The sequence below is a fragment of the Gossypium hirsutum genome, chromosome D02 (genome assembly GCF_007990345.1).
Source record: "Gossypium hirsutum isolate 1008001.06 chromosome D02, Gossypium_hirsutum_v2.1, whole genome shotgun sequence".
Taxonomy (NCBI): domain Eukaryota; kingdom Viridiplantae; phylum Streptophyta; class Magnoliopsida; order Malvales; family Malvaceae; genus Gossypium; species Gossypium hirsutum.
Genome location: NC_053438.1, coordinates 31,563,061 through 31,580,455, shown reverse-complemented (window position 1 = coordinate 31,580,455; position 17,395 = coordinate 31,563,061). Strand labels below are relative to the sequence as shown.

The window sequence follows — 17,395 nt, the reverse complement described above, 5'->3', positions numbered from 1 at the left end:
AACCTAGAATCTAACCATTCAACCAATATGCCAAAATGACACCTAAATTTCAACAAAACAATTTTACTTAAACACCTAACCATTTCATTCCACAACTAAACTACTAACTAGATCATCCCAATGCTATATTTTCCACAATGCTCATAAACCAAATATATATACATAATCAATACAAAGTAACCATATTCACAACTTTCAAACTACCAAATCAAGCCAATCGCAACATTATGAACTATCCCCTTTTTCACCATTCACCAACTCATATTATAACATTTCCATATCATCATTTTAGCCAACACAATATCAAGTTACCAACCACACAAGATACCACATAAATATACATCATACCAAATAGATTATCAACCATAATGTCATATATATATACAATCCACACTTAATGGCTAGAATTCATCAAACAAAACACCTATACATGCCATTGTAACCATGACTCAAAATCTTCAAACTATACCATATAACCGATGGATAGTGTGATAAAATATCCTACAACTTCCAACCCTAACGAGCTTCCGATTATCTAGAAACACAAAGAAATTAACATGAAGTAAGCATGTGATGCCTAGTAAGTTCGTAATTCACAAACAAAACTTACCATTTCATCTTATAAACATAAAAATCAACTTGAAACTATCCAACATGGCTTGATATTAGCCTAAGCAACAACAACCTTTCAAGTTAGCAATGACAAAGCGTAGCAAATCATCTCATAGCATTATAGCTTTTACACATATTGTGACAGCCCTAAATTGACCCTAGTTGGGAAGTGGTTTCGGGACCGCTAAGCCGAGTCACCGAAGTATTTGGATGTGATAATTATTGTCTAGAATATGTGAATATGAATGTGTGAAAGTTTTAAACTTCGATTTAGTCGATTGCATGTGAACCTAGTTAATAGGACTTATGTGTGACACTTTTGAAATGCGATAGGTTAATTTATAAGGACCTATTTAAGCATGTAGTGAAAATATTGGCTTTGCATGTCAAATACTCCTTTTGTGTGCATAGTGGCCGGCCATGATGGAGCATATATTAGACTATGTGGTAAATTTCCATGAAGTGGTCATTATTTTAAGTAAAAGAAAAGAAATAATAAAAGAAATACTAAGGATACTAAAAGAAAAAAAAAGAAAGAGGGAGGTTATCACCTTGTTCTTCTTGGCCGATTGTAGAGAGGAAGATAGGAGGGTAGCATTCGGTCACTTGAAGCTTGAGAAGGTTAGTAAAATTTTGTTAGTTTTGAAATTTTAAGCTTAGTTTAAGTCATTTAGCTAGCTCCATATTAGCCCATTTGAAAACTTGGAATTTTTGATGGATGGATGGAGCATTCGTCTATGGTTATTAAAGAAGGAATTTGATTATTTCCTTTAAGTTTTGATGAAGAATGTGTTGAGTAAATTAGGGGTTTGAACACTTAAGGATTCGGCATTGTTCATGATTTTTTTTAGAAGGTGAGTTTGAATGATATGAGTAATGTCATGTATGGGTTTCGGCTTTGATAAGTAAAAATGTAAGGGTAATTGAAATGAATAATTGGAGGCTTAATCATCAAGAGGTTCGGCTATGGACTATAAGTGTTAGCTAATTCGGCACAAGAGTATAAATGTTAATTACTTTATAATTGAAGCCTTGAAGAATAGGTTGTGGATCATTAAAGTGTTGAAGGTTAAATCTTTAAGCTTGGTTAATTTGGACATTCGGCTATTCTCATGACACTAGATACAAGGGTGTGAAAGGTTATCTATATATATATAAGTTTAATTTATTCATGGTAACTTGGCATGTGGATTGGATATATGTTAGTTAATATATGCATTTGGAGGTGATGTGTTAAATAATTAGGTATACGGGTTGGTTTCATTATTGAGTATAAGGGCTAAGTGTTTTAAATTGCCTTTGATGTATACATGTTTATATTGAAATATTAAGGCTATGTTAGCCAATTGAGGGTTTCGGCCAAGATATTCAAATAGATTGGTGTGAATGTTTGAGTGATGAATTTGACTCTTGTGTCGAGTTGGGATGATATGTGTATTTATATAAAACTAAATGATGCTAAATAAATTCGATTATGCATGGTATTGAGCTAGTATCATGTTCGTTGGTACATGAGTAGAGCATATGTTTGATGTTTAATATCTAGTTAATAACATCTTTTGTACTTAGTTGTATGGTATACATGTATTAAATCGAATCGCTAATTTGATAAGTTATTTAATAAAATCTACTTGTTGAATCAAGCTCAAGAGCCAAGGGGGTCAAAATCTGATAAAGGAAAGGAAAAAGTGATCGAGTAGTCTATCCACAACTATTCAAAGTATCCGAGGTAAGTCTTCGAGGAATGACCCTACTTGAATTATATTGAAATGATTAGTCATACTATGACGGATAGTCGAATGTGCATAGAGACTAAGTTATAAAGCCAATCGAAATCATGCTCTTTGTGAGTGGCTATTGAGCCGAAATTTGAAAGGTTTAATAAATGATTTGTGTTTGAGCCTTAGTAACGAAAATAAGATATGGATGTGTTAAGATTATAGATATATGTGTGCATGAGCATTTGATATATCCGGGCTAAGACCCGAAGGCATTTGTGCGAGTTGATATATCCGGGCTAAGACCCGAAGGCATTTGTGCGAGTTGATATATCCGGGCTAAGACCCGAAGGCATTTGTGCGAGTTGATATATCCGGGCTAAGACCCGAAGGCATTTGTGCGAGTTGATAAATCCGGGCTAAGACCCGAAGGCATTTGTGCGAGTTGATATATCCGGGCTAAAACCCGAAGGCATTTGTGCGAGTTGATATATCCGGGCTAAGACCCGAAGGCAATTATGCAAGTTGATATATCCGGGCTAAGACCCGAAGGCATTTGTGCGAGTTGCTATACCCGGGTTAAGACCCGAAGGCAATTGTGCTTGCGGTTATATCCGGCTAAATTTCGAAGAGACTTGGGTTTGAATGTGAGCGTTTTGTGCTGTAACTAATTCAATTAATACGCTCGACTAACCCGAACGATAAGGTATGTTTGCATGTGCTTCGGAAAAGTCGATTCGTTTTAAATAGTATTCGTGCAATCGGCTAACGAACTTTCGGCTTTTAGATAGGTTGATACCTTGTGTGTATATATGTTGATGAAGTGTGAAGTAAGTATGATTATGAGAATGTGTATCAATAAAGTGATTCAGTTAGCTATGTGAATGTAATACTTTAGTCAAAGCCGATTTCATTACTTGAAACTTACTAAGCTTAAATTGCTTACCCGGTTGCTTTGGCTCTCTGTTTTATAGATTTTGTTCGTTAGCTATCGGATTCGGGATCAACGAAGTCGAAGTCATCCACACTATCAAAGCTCTTTTGGTACTCTTTTTGTTGAACTCTGGATATGGCATGTATAGGACTACCCCTTGTTGTTTTAAGTACTTTTTGTGATGTATGTGTGTACAGCCATGCGAAAATGGCTTGTAGAAGTGGAGTATGGCATTAGACCATTTGTGTTTATGTATGTTTATATGGTTTCATGATGTGACTATGGTTTGGAATGGAAGTGTTGGGCAAATGATTAGCCATTGGAATGGCTAAATATGATCATATGTGGACCCATGTATGACGAATCCCTAGTTGGTCCATGGTAACCACGGAACAGGTAAAGTTTACCTTGAAAACAGATGCTGACAGCAGCAGTGGTGTGGATTTGAAAAATCACAAAAATTTGTAGGAATGGAGTTAAATAGTGAATAAATTGTGTAATCGAACCTTGATGAATCTATTTTCATATGAAAGTAACAAAAAAATCATATGGACAGTATATTACGAGATATTAAAGTTCTCGTGAAACAGGGCCAGAACGGTTTCTGGATCTCCTGTTTCGACTTTGATAATTCACCATAAATTATCCAGAGATAATTATAAGTCATGCCTTATATGTGTGGATTCCCCTTTGAGTCTAGTTTCATTAGAAACAAACGGTATCAGCATTGGAGCCCTGTACAAGGAGATATCCAAGTCGTAATGCGCAAATGTCAGGGTAGTCGATCCCTGTAACATGGGAGACTTTGACTAATAAACTGTACTAATTGGCCCGACCAAAAATTCTAAAAAAAATTATGTAAATGGGCATATGAGTCTAGTTTCAGGGAAAAATCATGAAACAAATTTTCGAGTTGTGAAACTCAAGATATGATTTTTAAAGCGACTATTACGTAGATTGGCAGTGTCTGGAAAATTTTTAAAAGTCTGTTAACACCTCGTGTTCGACTCCGGTGACGGTCTCGGGTTCGGGGTGTTACACATATTACTTCACAACAGTCATAGTTTTAACAAATGGTTCAGCATATTTCAATCACTAACAACTCGTACCTTTTAGTACTTTCATAATATCACTTATTGGAGCATTTATCGAACCTTCCCTTTTCCGTACCCCGTTGAACCACTAGAATAATATCGAATACATGAGAATCTCGCACACTAAGTGCCCACATGTGGTCGAAACCACTACTAACTCATATCAAATAACACTACTCTCTCTCGAGCCATAAATGGGTCTGCTCACACAAGCTATTAGTCAAGACATAGCTACACAGTGCTGCTCACAGAAGCTGTTAAGTAACCGCAACACATGCTGGAAACTCAACCACGGGTAAGATGTACGAGACAAACACCCAAAACACAGTAACCCCTAATGACATGTCATTTGTATCCTATATATCCCTAAGGTTCAAACGGGATCCGAAAGTCACTCAAACTTTTTGGATATTTCTGTAGAGTCGTAATTTTAGTATATATAACATAAAGGCATTTAAATCAAACATATTTCAATGCTAATTAAATATACGAACTTACCTCCAACATGCATGGAGAAAAACGATCGATTAATCCAATACTTTTTCTTTTCCCCGATCTAAATTTGTACGTTGCATTTCTTGATATATATATATAATCAAATTTAACTCATTCAAAATCCATTCTATTCAATTTAATCCAAAAATAATGTTTTGGAAAAATTACAATTTTGCCCTTTAAATTTTGAATTCAATACAATTTAGTCCTTAGCTCATAAAAATGCAAATTCATGCAATTTAATACAATCCCACTATAGCCGAATACACTAATTTCCTTAGCAAGCCCTACATTTCCTTTATTTCATAATTTAACCATGAATATTTTGCTATTTTTCAATTTAACCCCTAATTGACAAGTTCATCAAAATTTCCTTTACTAAAGTTGTTCAACTACCATCAAGCATTCATTTTCATCCATCATATATAAAAGAAAGCTAACATACATCCATGGTAAATCCCTAGACCCTTAACAATTTTGCAAATTAGTTCTCGGGCTAGCTAGATTAAGCTACAACAATCCCGAAAACATAGAAATAATTAAAAATGAGTCAAAAATGCACATATATGCAATGATAGTATGGTCGAACCTTCAAAACCACAACAATGGAGTTTTTTGCTTCGTATTTTTAGTTCAAGATGCGCTTAGAAAGATGAAAACTTGTTTGTTTTTTTCTTTATTTTACTTAGTTTATTTTATTAAATTACAACTTTAACCTCAATTAATAACCTTTATAACCATTAACAATATGTCTATATAAGTCCACTCACATTATGAATGGTGTAATTACAACATAAGCCCTCCAAACTTTTATTATCAAAACTATTTAATCCCTTTAGCTTATAGAACTCAAAATTTGTAGCTTTTGTAATTTAATCCTTTTTATCAAATTAAATATGCAAACGATAAAATTTCTTCGTAGAACTTTTATACATGTTGTAGACATTAAAATAATGATAAAATAATTTTTTCAACATCGAATTTGTGGTCTTGAAACCACTGTTTTGATTTCACTGAAAACGAGCTGTTACAACTCTCCCCACCTAAGAAATTTTTGTCCCAGTAAATAGATTTGGATATTCTTTCCCATATCTTCCTCGAGTTCCCAGGTAGCCTATTCTATCCCATGACATTGCCAAAGAACCTTTACTAAAGCTATGCATTTGTTTCTTAACTCTTTAATCTCTCGTGCAAAAATTGTAATCAGTTCTTCGTTATACGACATGTCGGGCTGAATCTCAACATCTGCTTGAGAAATTATATGCGAAGGATCTGACGGGTACCGTCGTAGCATGGTAACATGAAACACATTATGAATCTTTTCTAACTTTAATGGTAATGCTAGCCGATATGCCACTGGTCTTATTCTTTCGATAATCTCATATGGCCCAATAAATTACGGACTAAGCTTCCCCTTTTGACCGAAACGACGAATCCTCTTCCAAGGAGATACTTTCAGAAATACTCTGTCACCAATATGAAATTCAATATCTTTACATTTCAAATCTGCATACGATTTCTATCGATCATAAATACTCTAAAATCACGACGTAAATCGAGGATCTCTATCTGAAATAATAGAAACTGGCACCCCGTGGAATCTGATAATCTCAGAGATGTATAACTCAGCTAATCTTTTAAGGGAGTAATCTGTATGTACTAAAATAAAATGTGCTGACTTCGTTAGATGATCAACAACAACCCAAATAGCATCTTTTTTTCTTGGAGATAAGGGTAAACCCGATACGAAATCTATAGTAACACGCTCCTATTTCCACTCTGATATCATCACTGGCTGCAACAAACCAAAAGGTACTTGATGTTCAACTTTTACTTGCTGACATACTAAACATCTCAGTACAAAATCTAAAACCTCACGCGTCATTCCCGGCCACCAATACATCTGTTTTAAATCATTGTACATTTTAGTGCTACCCAGATGAATGGACAATCTACCACATTGAGCTTCATACAAAATCTTCTGAATCAACTTTGAATCTCTCGATACACAAACTCTGCCTATAAAAAGTAATCAATCATCAGACCATATTTGGAAATCTAAATCCAGAGTTGTCTCACATAATTTCTGTTTAGCTATCAACGTATTATCGCATTTCTGAGCTTCACAAATCTATTGTAGGAATAACGGTTTAGCTTTTAACTCAACTAAAATCGAACCATCAATGGACAATGACAACCGCGAATTCAACGCTCGCAAAGCAAACAGAGATTTCCTACTCAGAGCATCAGCCACTACATTTGCTTTACCCAGATGATAATCAATAATCAGATCATAGTCTTTCAACAACTTGAGCCATCTGCGTTGTCTTAGATTGAAGTCTTTCTATGACATTAAATACTTCAAACTCTTACGATTGGTCTAAATGTGACATTTTTCGCCATACAGACTGTGTCACCAAATCTTCAATACAAACACAATTGCTGCAAATTCTAAATCATGTGCTAGATAGTTCTTTTCATGTTGCTTTAACTATCTAGAAGCATAAGCTATCACTTTACCTTCCTGCATCAAAACACAACCTAAACTATTCAAAGATGCATCACTAAAAATTACAAATTCTTTACCTGATTGAGGCTAAACTAAAACTGGTGCCTCGGTCAACAGTGCTTTCAACTGATTGAAACTTTGTTGATATTTCTCAAACCATTCGAACTTCACATCTTTTCGTAATAAACACGTCATCGGAGTAGCTATCACCGAGAACCCTTTGACAAATCTTCTACAATAACCAGCTAATCCCAAAAAATTTCTGACTTTTGATACATTTTTTGGAGGTTTCCAATCAACAACTGCTGAAATTTTACTTGGATCCACTCTGATGCCTTCAGCTGATACTATATGTCCCAGAAAGCTGACAACCCAAGCTAAAATTCACATTTACTAGATTTGCCAAAAAATATGTCTCACGCAAGATCTGCAATACAATTCTCAAATGCTCGGCATGTTCAACCTCATCTCGAGTATAAATAAGAATATCATCAATGAAAACCATGACGAATCAGTCTAAATACAGTCTCAAAATTCTGTTCACTAAATCCATAAATATTGCAGGTGCATTAGTTAACCTAAACGACATCACAAGAATTTCATAGTGTCCGTACTTGGTCCTGAACGCAATTGTTAGCAAATCTAAATCTATAACCCGTAACTGATAATAACCAGAATGTAAATCAATCTTTAAAAATACTGTTGGACTTTTCAACTGATCAAACAAATCATCAATTTGTGGCAATGGATATTTATTGTTAATCATAACTCTGTTGACCCGTTGATAATCATTACACAATCTCATTGATCCGTCCTTTTTCTTAACGAATAGAACCAGTGCACCTCAAGGAAAAAAAGTAGGTTGTGCAAAACCTTTATCTGTTAACTTTTGTAACTGAGCTTTCAACTCTTTCAACTCTGTAGGATCCATTCTGTACGGAGCTATCGATAGCGGTGATGTTCCTGATACTAACTCAATAGCAAATTCGACCTCTCTGATCGGTGGTAACCTAGGTAACTCTTTTGGAAACACATCTAGATATTCACAGACTACGGGCACTGATTCAAGTTTCAACTCAAACACTTTTGAATCCAGAACGTAAGCAAGACACGCATCATAACCTTTTCTCAAATATTTCTGCACTGCCATAGCTGGAATAAAATAGGCATCTCACTCGATTCATCAGATTCAATCTGAAGTGTTTCACCATTCTGACATTTCAATACAATAAGCTTTCATCTACAATTCACTACGGCATCAAGCAGAATCAGCCAATCCATACCCAGAATCACATCAAACTCATCAAATGGTAATAACATCAAATTGGCCAGAAAGTTGTAACCCCGAGTCATCAAAGGATAGTTCTTGCAGACTTTATCAACTAACACATACTGGTCTAGGGGGTTCGATACTTTAACCACAAATTCAATGGACTCAATAGGTAAATTCGTACTTGACACTAGATTCGTGCATACATACGAATGAGTTGATATAGGATCAATCAAAGCAGTAACTTTAGTGTCATAGATAGAAAAAGAACCAGTAATAACATCTGAAGCAAAAGCTTTCTCACGCGCATGAATTGCATAGGCTTTGGCTGGTTCTCATGCCTCAAACCTCACAGTCGAATCCTTAGTTGCGCTTCAACTATTATTCACATTTCTAGGATTCCTCGATGGTCTCCCTCTCGCCGTTGTATTGCTCGGTCGAATAGTCTAAATTTTGTCTTTTTCAGGTAACTCAAGACAATCCCAAATAAAATGCTCCTGCGAACCACATCTGAAACAAGCTCTGCCATTTATTTGACATTCACTAAAGTGTCATCGTCCACATCATTGACAAGTAGGTTTGTTGGCTTTGACACTACCAACACTTGCTACTGATATAGCTTGAGCTTTAGAACTTGCGTGTTGCTTACCACAATCTTTGCTTGGATATCCCACAGAAGCAGTCAAACGATTCTGGTAATCCTTCAATCTCTTTGATGATGAATGATACAATTTCCCCATTGATCTCTTTCTTGAATCTCTAGCTTCCAAATCAGCTTTTCATTTCTCTTTACTAAGCTCCTCGGCTTTGTGTGCTCCATCAACCAAAACAACAAATTCTTTCAACTCGAGAACTCTGACTAAAAGCTTGATGTCTTCATTTAACATGTCTTCAAACCGTTTACACATAGCAACTTCGGTTCGAATTCACTCTCAAGCATACTTACTCAATCTGACTAACTCTCTTTCATATTCGGATACTGTCATATGACCCTATTTATGCTCCAGAAATTCTTTGCACTTCTGGTTAAGGAACCTTTGGCTTATATATTTCTTTTGGAATTTGGTTTGAAAAAATTCCCAAGTGATCCACTCTCTCGGTACTACAAAAATCAATGTGTTCCACCACTGATATGCTAAATCTTTCAATAAAGATACGACACATTTGACACATTCAGTTGGTGAACAAGTTAACTCATCGAAGACTTAGATCGTATTTTCTAGCCAAAACTCAGCTCTCTCAGGATCATCATCAACTGTAGCCCTGAATTCTTCAGCCCCATATTTATGGATTTTATCAATAAGCAGCTTACTCATGCGTAAAGGTTCCAAACCTTGAGGAACTATGGGAACCGATTGGGGAATAGGTTGGGGTCCAGATTGGTTCGGACAAACTTTTTGAACCACTCATTCATCATTTAGAAGAAAGCTTCTTTAGCCTCTCCTCATCGACCTTTAGATATAGGCCTCGATCTAGACAACGCTACTCCGTGAACGGAAGCTTGGGCGTTACTTTCTACATCATCGGAGTCTGCTCAGTTGGAATCCATTACTAGATGAAAATATAATTCAACACGTGTCAGGAGTTATTACACTATCAAAGTTTATATAATGACATGTATATCTAGACTCACATACGCTACGTTCAGTATGAGAATCGACTAAATCGTAACTCTGATATCAATAAATTAACACCCCTAACCCATATCCATTGCTGAATTAGGGCTATGGAGCATTACCAAAGCATAACGTCAGACAATGAATAATTTAATTCATAATTAAATTACAAGGTAAAACATAACAACATCTATCAAAAACATATATACAGTCCCTTATACGAGTCCTCTATGCCCAAAACAGACATTGGAAATGATTCAGGACTAAATCAACAACATATGAAATTTTTCAGAAAAAGTTAAATTTTTTTCAAATAGTAAGGTCACACGACTGTGTGGCCAAGCCGTGTAACTCACATGGACAAGAGACACACCCGAGTCTTAGGTCATGTGGGCATTTGAAATAGGGACACACGTGTAACTGGAACGATGAAAATGTGCAAGTGTACACAATCGCAACAAGTAATAAAGTGACACGTAAATGTCGAGTTATCGTACTCACAGGGACTATGGAAAGAATTATTTATGAATGATATTTAAAACACTTTGGTGAAGAAAAATATTTTGTTTGAAGAGGGTGATTAGAAACTAAGATTTCAAACTAAGTAAACTAAATAAATAAATCTCAAATGCACGATTTCAAAATACGATTTTAATCAAGATAACATAATTGTGTTAGATTAATTACATTTCTTAACTTAGAATTATTAAACTCATGTTTATATTGTTACGAATAAGTTCATGGTAACTCAGTAATTTCCTAACTTATGAACATACTCACTTACCAAAATCCATTTATCTCTCGATTGTATCCCTATGTCAATTCAACCGATTAAACAAATCTTAATAGGCAAATATGTTATTGCACATACATACTTATTAAATCGAAATAAACTCTTGTACATATCCCTATGCCAATTAAAATAATTAACTCCATTTAATAAGCACATAAAAGATTATGTGAGGTAACAAAGTATCCTTACCTTGAAACAGTTTAATCATAATAATCTTGCAAGTTATGGAAGGCAAATGTATCGTCAGATACCGTTGCTAATCCAACCCTCAGCTACCTTAGATGATTAAACATGCAATGATTAAGTACTATGTCCATTAATTAAAATTTCAATCCGTTTAAATAATTAATTCATTAGTTACCTAACAATTGTAATGCAAGAATAACTTAGTCATGATTTTACTTAATCAAGCATCTTACCGAGACCAATAACAACATAAACACAATTTTAATAATTTCAACAAACGAAATGCAATCAACCTAACACGAATTAAATTCAAGCTAAATTGATTAAATTAACCATTCCAACAACATAAATATTCATAGATATGTTCAGCATAACAACAAAATTAAAGAGATAGGGAACAAGAATCAAATCCAGTGTTTTTTCGTGGCTTGACTAGTTGCTACATTCTTCCTTCTCTATTGTCCTCGTCGACCAAGGCTGCTATGAACACTTAATTGCTGCTCCAAATAGCTGATGAATGCCCCTTTCCCAAGAGGAGAAATCAGAAAAAGAGCAAGAGAATTTTGGAATGGAAAGAAGAGGGAAAGTGGAGAGAACAGAGGAAAGATTTGAATGCAAGAATAACTTAGTCATGATTTTACTTAATCAAGCATCTTACCGAGACCAATAACAACATAAACACAATTTTAATAATTTCAACAAACGAAATGCAATCAACCTAACACGAATTAAATTCAAGCTAAATTGATTAAATTAACCATTCCAACAACATAAATATTCATAGATATGTTCAGCATAACAACAAAAATTAAAGAGATAGGGAACAAGAATCAAATCCAGTGTTTTTTTGTGGCTTGACTAGTTGCTACATTCTTCCTTCTCTATTGTCCTCGTCGACCAAGGCTGCTATGAACACTTAATTGCTGCTCCAAATAGCTGATGAATGCCCCTTTCCCAAGAGGAGAAATCAGAAAAAGAGCAAGAGAATTTTGGAATGGAAAGAAGAGGGAAAGTGGAGAGAACAGAGGAAAGATTTGAATGCTTGTGGTTTGTTTTTCATATGACCAGCCTAAAGGGGTTTTTATAGCTGAGGAGGGCTGCTAAAAATAGCTAAAATTATCAGCCAAAGAGCCCTCCCTTGGCCGGCCACACATGTGGCAAGGTTGATAGTTTCAATTTTGCTAATTTAGGCTTGGGCCAAATCTATAAAGCCACCAATTGTGGAGGGGCTTGAATGCAACTTAAGCAAGTCATCAAGGGCCTCTTTGCAAGCTTAAATAATCAGCTTATTTTCAGCTCTTGGGACAGTTTTTGGGCTGTCCATTTCTTGGTCAGTTCGGTTCACTCAGTTCAATTCAACTGAACCACTTTTTTATAATTAATTAATAATAATTTATTAAACCAAATTAAATTGGATATAAATTAAAATTAATTATATTATAAATTAATACATATAATTTTGGACCGTCTTAGGCTAAAATTTAGTTCACCTCTATACTTCAAATTGCTTCTCGATTTTGTGCATCTAGTAGTGTTAGCCGAGCCATTTTTCGCCCTTTGTGCAAATATATTGAAAATAACCAAAATTCATCAAAATTAATTATAAAATTAACTAAAATTCAACGTGTTCTTATTTTAAGTGCACTTTAATTATTTTGTAAAAATTAATTATTTTTTCGACAAGAATTTTATCAAAACTGTATGATTTTAAGTTAAAAAAGGTATGTAAAAATGTGTAAATTTTCATGTTTTCACATCCCTAAACTTAATTCATCGCTCGTCCCGAGTAATGCACAAATTAAAAATAATTACTCAGAAAACACCTTTGAAAAATTCCTTTAGAATAACATTCTTCATAGAATTATGAATTTAATATACTTATGCTAAAAAACAAGAAATTTGATAGTTATGCTACTTAAGCATACATAACGTTCTCCCCGTGGCTAGGAAAGGTCTCCCATGGATAATTGACACTTTCTTATCTGCTTCAAAATCTAAAATAATGAAATCAGCAGGAAAAATAAATTTATCGACTCTTGCCAAAACATCCTCGATCTTTCCTTTGGGATATGCTAACAATCGATCCGCTAGTTGAAGCGTCATAGTTGTAGGTCTTACTTTACCTATCCCTAACATCTTGAAGATAGACTTGGGCATTAAGTTGATACTCGATCCTAAGTCACACAAAGCTTTACCATAGTAAGATTCCCCAATGTTACAGGGTATAGTAAAGTTTCCTGGGTCATTCAATTTCGGTGGCAGTTTGTTCTCCAGGAATGCACTGCACTCCTTTGTCAAGGCAACAGTCTCATACTCACTTAGTCGTTTCTTCTTGGACAATATAACCTTCATAAACTTCACAAAATTCGGCATTTGTTCTAAAGCCTCCACTAACAGAATATTGATGTGTAACTGCTTCAGAACATCCAAAAACTTTTTGAATTGCACCTCATATTTCTGCATGTGTTGCTGCAGTCTTTACGGATATGGAGGTGATGGAACTTTTGGTTGAACCGAACAACTTTTTTGAGTAGATAAATCTACATCCAAAGAACATGTTAAAATATCTGAATTCACCAAGTCAGGGTTTACCTTATCAGACTTTTCAGATTCTGATTCCTTTGGTGTAGGAACATCAAGAGCTGGTTGACTTTCCGCTTTTTCAACATGCTCATCCTCGACATCAATCAATCTGGGTTCCAGAGTCTTACCACTTTGCAATGCCATTACCTTGATATGTTCTTTACCCAAATTACTTGGATTCTCAGTATTGCTCGGCAACGTTCCTTGCAGTCTATTACAAAGCTCTGTAGCCAACTGACTCATTTGGTTTTCCAAATTTTTCAGTGTTGTTACTTGGCTTTGAATCAAAGCGTCATTCTTTGCCATGTACGCTTTCAACAAGTTCTCCAAACTATTTGATGCCTCAGCTTGAGGTGGTTTTAGAGCTTGCTGATTAAACCCTTGAGATTTGTTGGGTCTTTGCTGCAATAAGTTGTTATTCGGTCCACTTCCTTGGTTGCTCTAAGAAAATTTAGGATGATTACACCATGAAGGATTGTAGAAGTTGGACTAGGGTCCTTTTCAACTCCTATTTTGATATTGGTTCCCCAAGTAGTACACTGACTCGGGATTTGATGGACAATTCTCAAAAGAATGACCTTCCCCAAAGTACACACAGGAAATTATTTCAAATAGACTTGGTGGCTGAGCTGTAAAATTATTAATACTATTAGCGGTTAACTATTTAACATAGAGGAAATAGACGATACCTAAGCTGATAACGAAGTGAGGGAGTCAAGTTCATGAACTCCGGCTACGTGTCTTCCTGAAGCTGTTTGATTTGTTGGCCATTGATAGTTATAACTCACGATCCTCTCGATGATCTCATAAGCCTCATTATAAAACTTAAAAAAAATTGCACCATCCACGGAAGCATCAACCGTCAAATTGTATGTGCATTGAGAACATTATAGAATGTCTCCAACTAGATACAATGAGGTATTCCATGATGAAGACACTTATGAAGTAACTCCTTGAATCGCTCCCAAGCCTCATACAAAGACTCGTCATCCAATTGTTAGAAAGTTGTGATCTCGTTCCTCAACTTAGCATTTTTGCTAGGTGGAAAATACTTAACCAAAAATCTCTCTGCTAATTCTTGCCATATAGATATGGAACTTGGTGGCAATGAATTGAGCCATGCTCGTGCTTGATCTCATAACGAGTATGGAAACAACTTCAACCTCAGTGCGCCTTCAGTCACATCGACTATCTTGAATGAATCACTCACCTCTATTAACAATCGAAGGTGGAGATATGGATCTTCCGTGGGCATGCTACTAAATTGGCCCATCGTTTGTAGCATTTGAAACATCACTGGTTTCAATTCAAACTGGGTTGCCTCAATATCTGGCCTTCTAATTCCTGGGTTTAAATCACTAAAAAGTGGCACAGCATATTGTCCGATGCATCGATCCCTATTATCGGCAATGAGGATAGGATTTTGTACATTATTAGCTTCATTACCTTGGTCTTGATTCTAATTTCCAAGGCCCATCTCGACTTGTCTTTGAGCTGTTCATTCACATTTCTTTGTCTGAAAGTTCGCTCAATTTCAGGGTCTACAAGGAGTAAATCGATAATTCGATCTATGCTCATAAACACCTGAAAAGAAAATCACAAAAATTAAAAAGAATAAGTTAGTTATGTTAGAAATAAATCAAATTGAAAATAAATAATTTCACGAAAAAAATGACTATGGGAACAGTTGACAATCCTCGGCAACGGTACCTAAAAATTTGTAATGCTCGGGTTTGTGCAAGTGTACACAATCGTTATCACTAAAGTAATAAGCAAGTATGAAGTTATCGTCTCCAGAGGGATTGTATTTGTGCTAAGTCACTTAATTTGTAAAATTATATTAACAATTTGGTAAATAAAAAAATACAATATAGTTGAGAAGTGGTGATTAAAATATATTAAACTAAATGCAATGATCCCTAATGCAAATTATCCTAAGTATGCAAACTATATGAATGAAATAGATTTTAGTAAAATAAAAACACAATTTGCAACAATTATAACATAAATAAACTAGGATAATTACTTTAATTAAACTCAATTTATTATCAACATGCTTAATAACATTCGGAAAAACATTCCATGGCAACTCGATCTTTCATGAGTTTGGAAACCACATTAGGTCCTTTCGGAATCCTTTACTTAGTAAATACGCATTTTACTGATCCTTATTTATTAAGGGTTTCTTAGCATTCGTGTGAGGTAATAGGGACATGTTTGGTTTGAAACAATTTAATCAAACAAATCTAAAAATTATGCAGATAACAGAGCTTGGTTAGAGTTGTTATGCAACCTACAATTCAATCGGGTTAGGATCTAAATTGAGCATGCACATTTCAATTATGCGTCCATTAGTCGTCATCTGGTTAGGATCGCTTAGCTAATTCAGGTGCATTTCAATCACGTATGAACAAAATACAAACTTGATTTTAATTGAAAACATGATTGATTGAGGCACAAATATTATAAGTATGAATCAAATAAATTATTTAATCAAAATAATCATCCTAGCTTAAATAAATTTAAGATATCATTGTTGTAAACAAGAACACATAACACAAAGCAAACATCTTTAAAATAAATTAAAGAAAAGAAAGATTAAACCCAATTCAGAGTGGTTGTCACCCAGGACTCTGACTGACGAGGCTCCTTCGCTTCTTTGCGTTGCTCCTTCGCTGATGGCTCTCCAAGGTGGCCAACAAAGGGTTCTTTAAGAGGCTTAATTGCTAAAATCCTTATGCAAGGATGATGAAGGGGAAAGATAGCTAAAAGAGTTGAGAGAATGATGAAGGAGTGAGAGATGATGGGATGAGGGATGATTGAAAAAGTGAGAAATAAGCTCTTATTTATAGGTGAGGCAAGGGAGCTAGTTTGCTAAAAATAGGAGTCTCCATCATTTGAAACTTCCTTCAAGAGTGGCCGGCCATGAATTGAAGAAAGGTGGCTGATTTTTCCTTGATTTTTGGTCAATTTGAGTGCCACAACAACTCAGGACTAAAACTCGGTCATCAACAAATCTTCGGGAAAATCTCTAATTTCTTTAACTCTTCAAGGACTTTGTATAATTAAACAAAAAATGGTTTATGACATCCATGTGCAGCCAAAAATTGGGTTGACTTGGTCCCCAATTTGGACGGGTTTGTAAATAGAAGAAAACTCTCAGACCTGTCCAAAAAAAGTAGATAGTTTAGAGGACCAAATAATATAATTTAACCACTTTAATTAATCAATTTACTTAATTAATTAAAACCCAATTTATTAATGAATTATTAAAAATGAATTATTAAAAATAACTTTATATTTTATTATTTAATTTAATCATCCGTGGCCCACTTTATAGCTTAAAAATATAATATGCTCAAATTAATATAAAATAAGCCATTTTATGCATGAAAACTATATAATAAAGTATAAAATCACATTTTCATAATTTCTATGTCATAATTTCATATTTTCACATATTTCATTAATTTACTAAACAATTACTTGGTTTTAACAACAAATTTAAGTAAAAAGGTAATGAATTATATAGGAAAAATCCTATATATTTTTCAGTTTACAAGCTGCAATCATTAAGTTTAACTT

At 34.8% G+C, this 17,395-nt stretch overlaps 1 non-coding gene across 1 annotated transcript; it reads left to right on the top strand.

Moving 5' to 3' along the window:
- Window positions 1-14,730: 14,730 nt before the first annotated feature.
- Window positions 14,731-14,837, top strand: LOC121214916 (small nucleolar RNA R71). Its single transcript, XR_005910655.1, has one exon. It is a non-coding gene; the product is annotated as a small nucleolar RNA R71 (small nucleolar RNA).
- The last annotated feature ends 2,558 nt before the right edge of the window (window positions 14,838-17,395 follow it).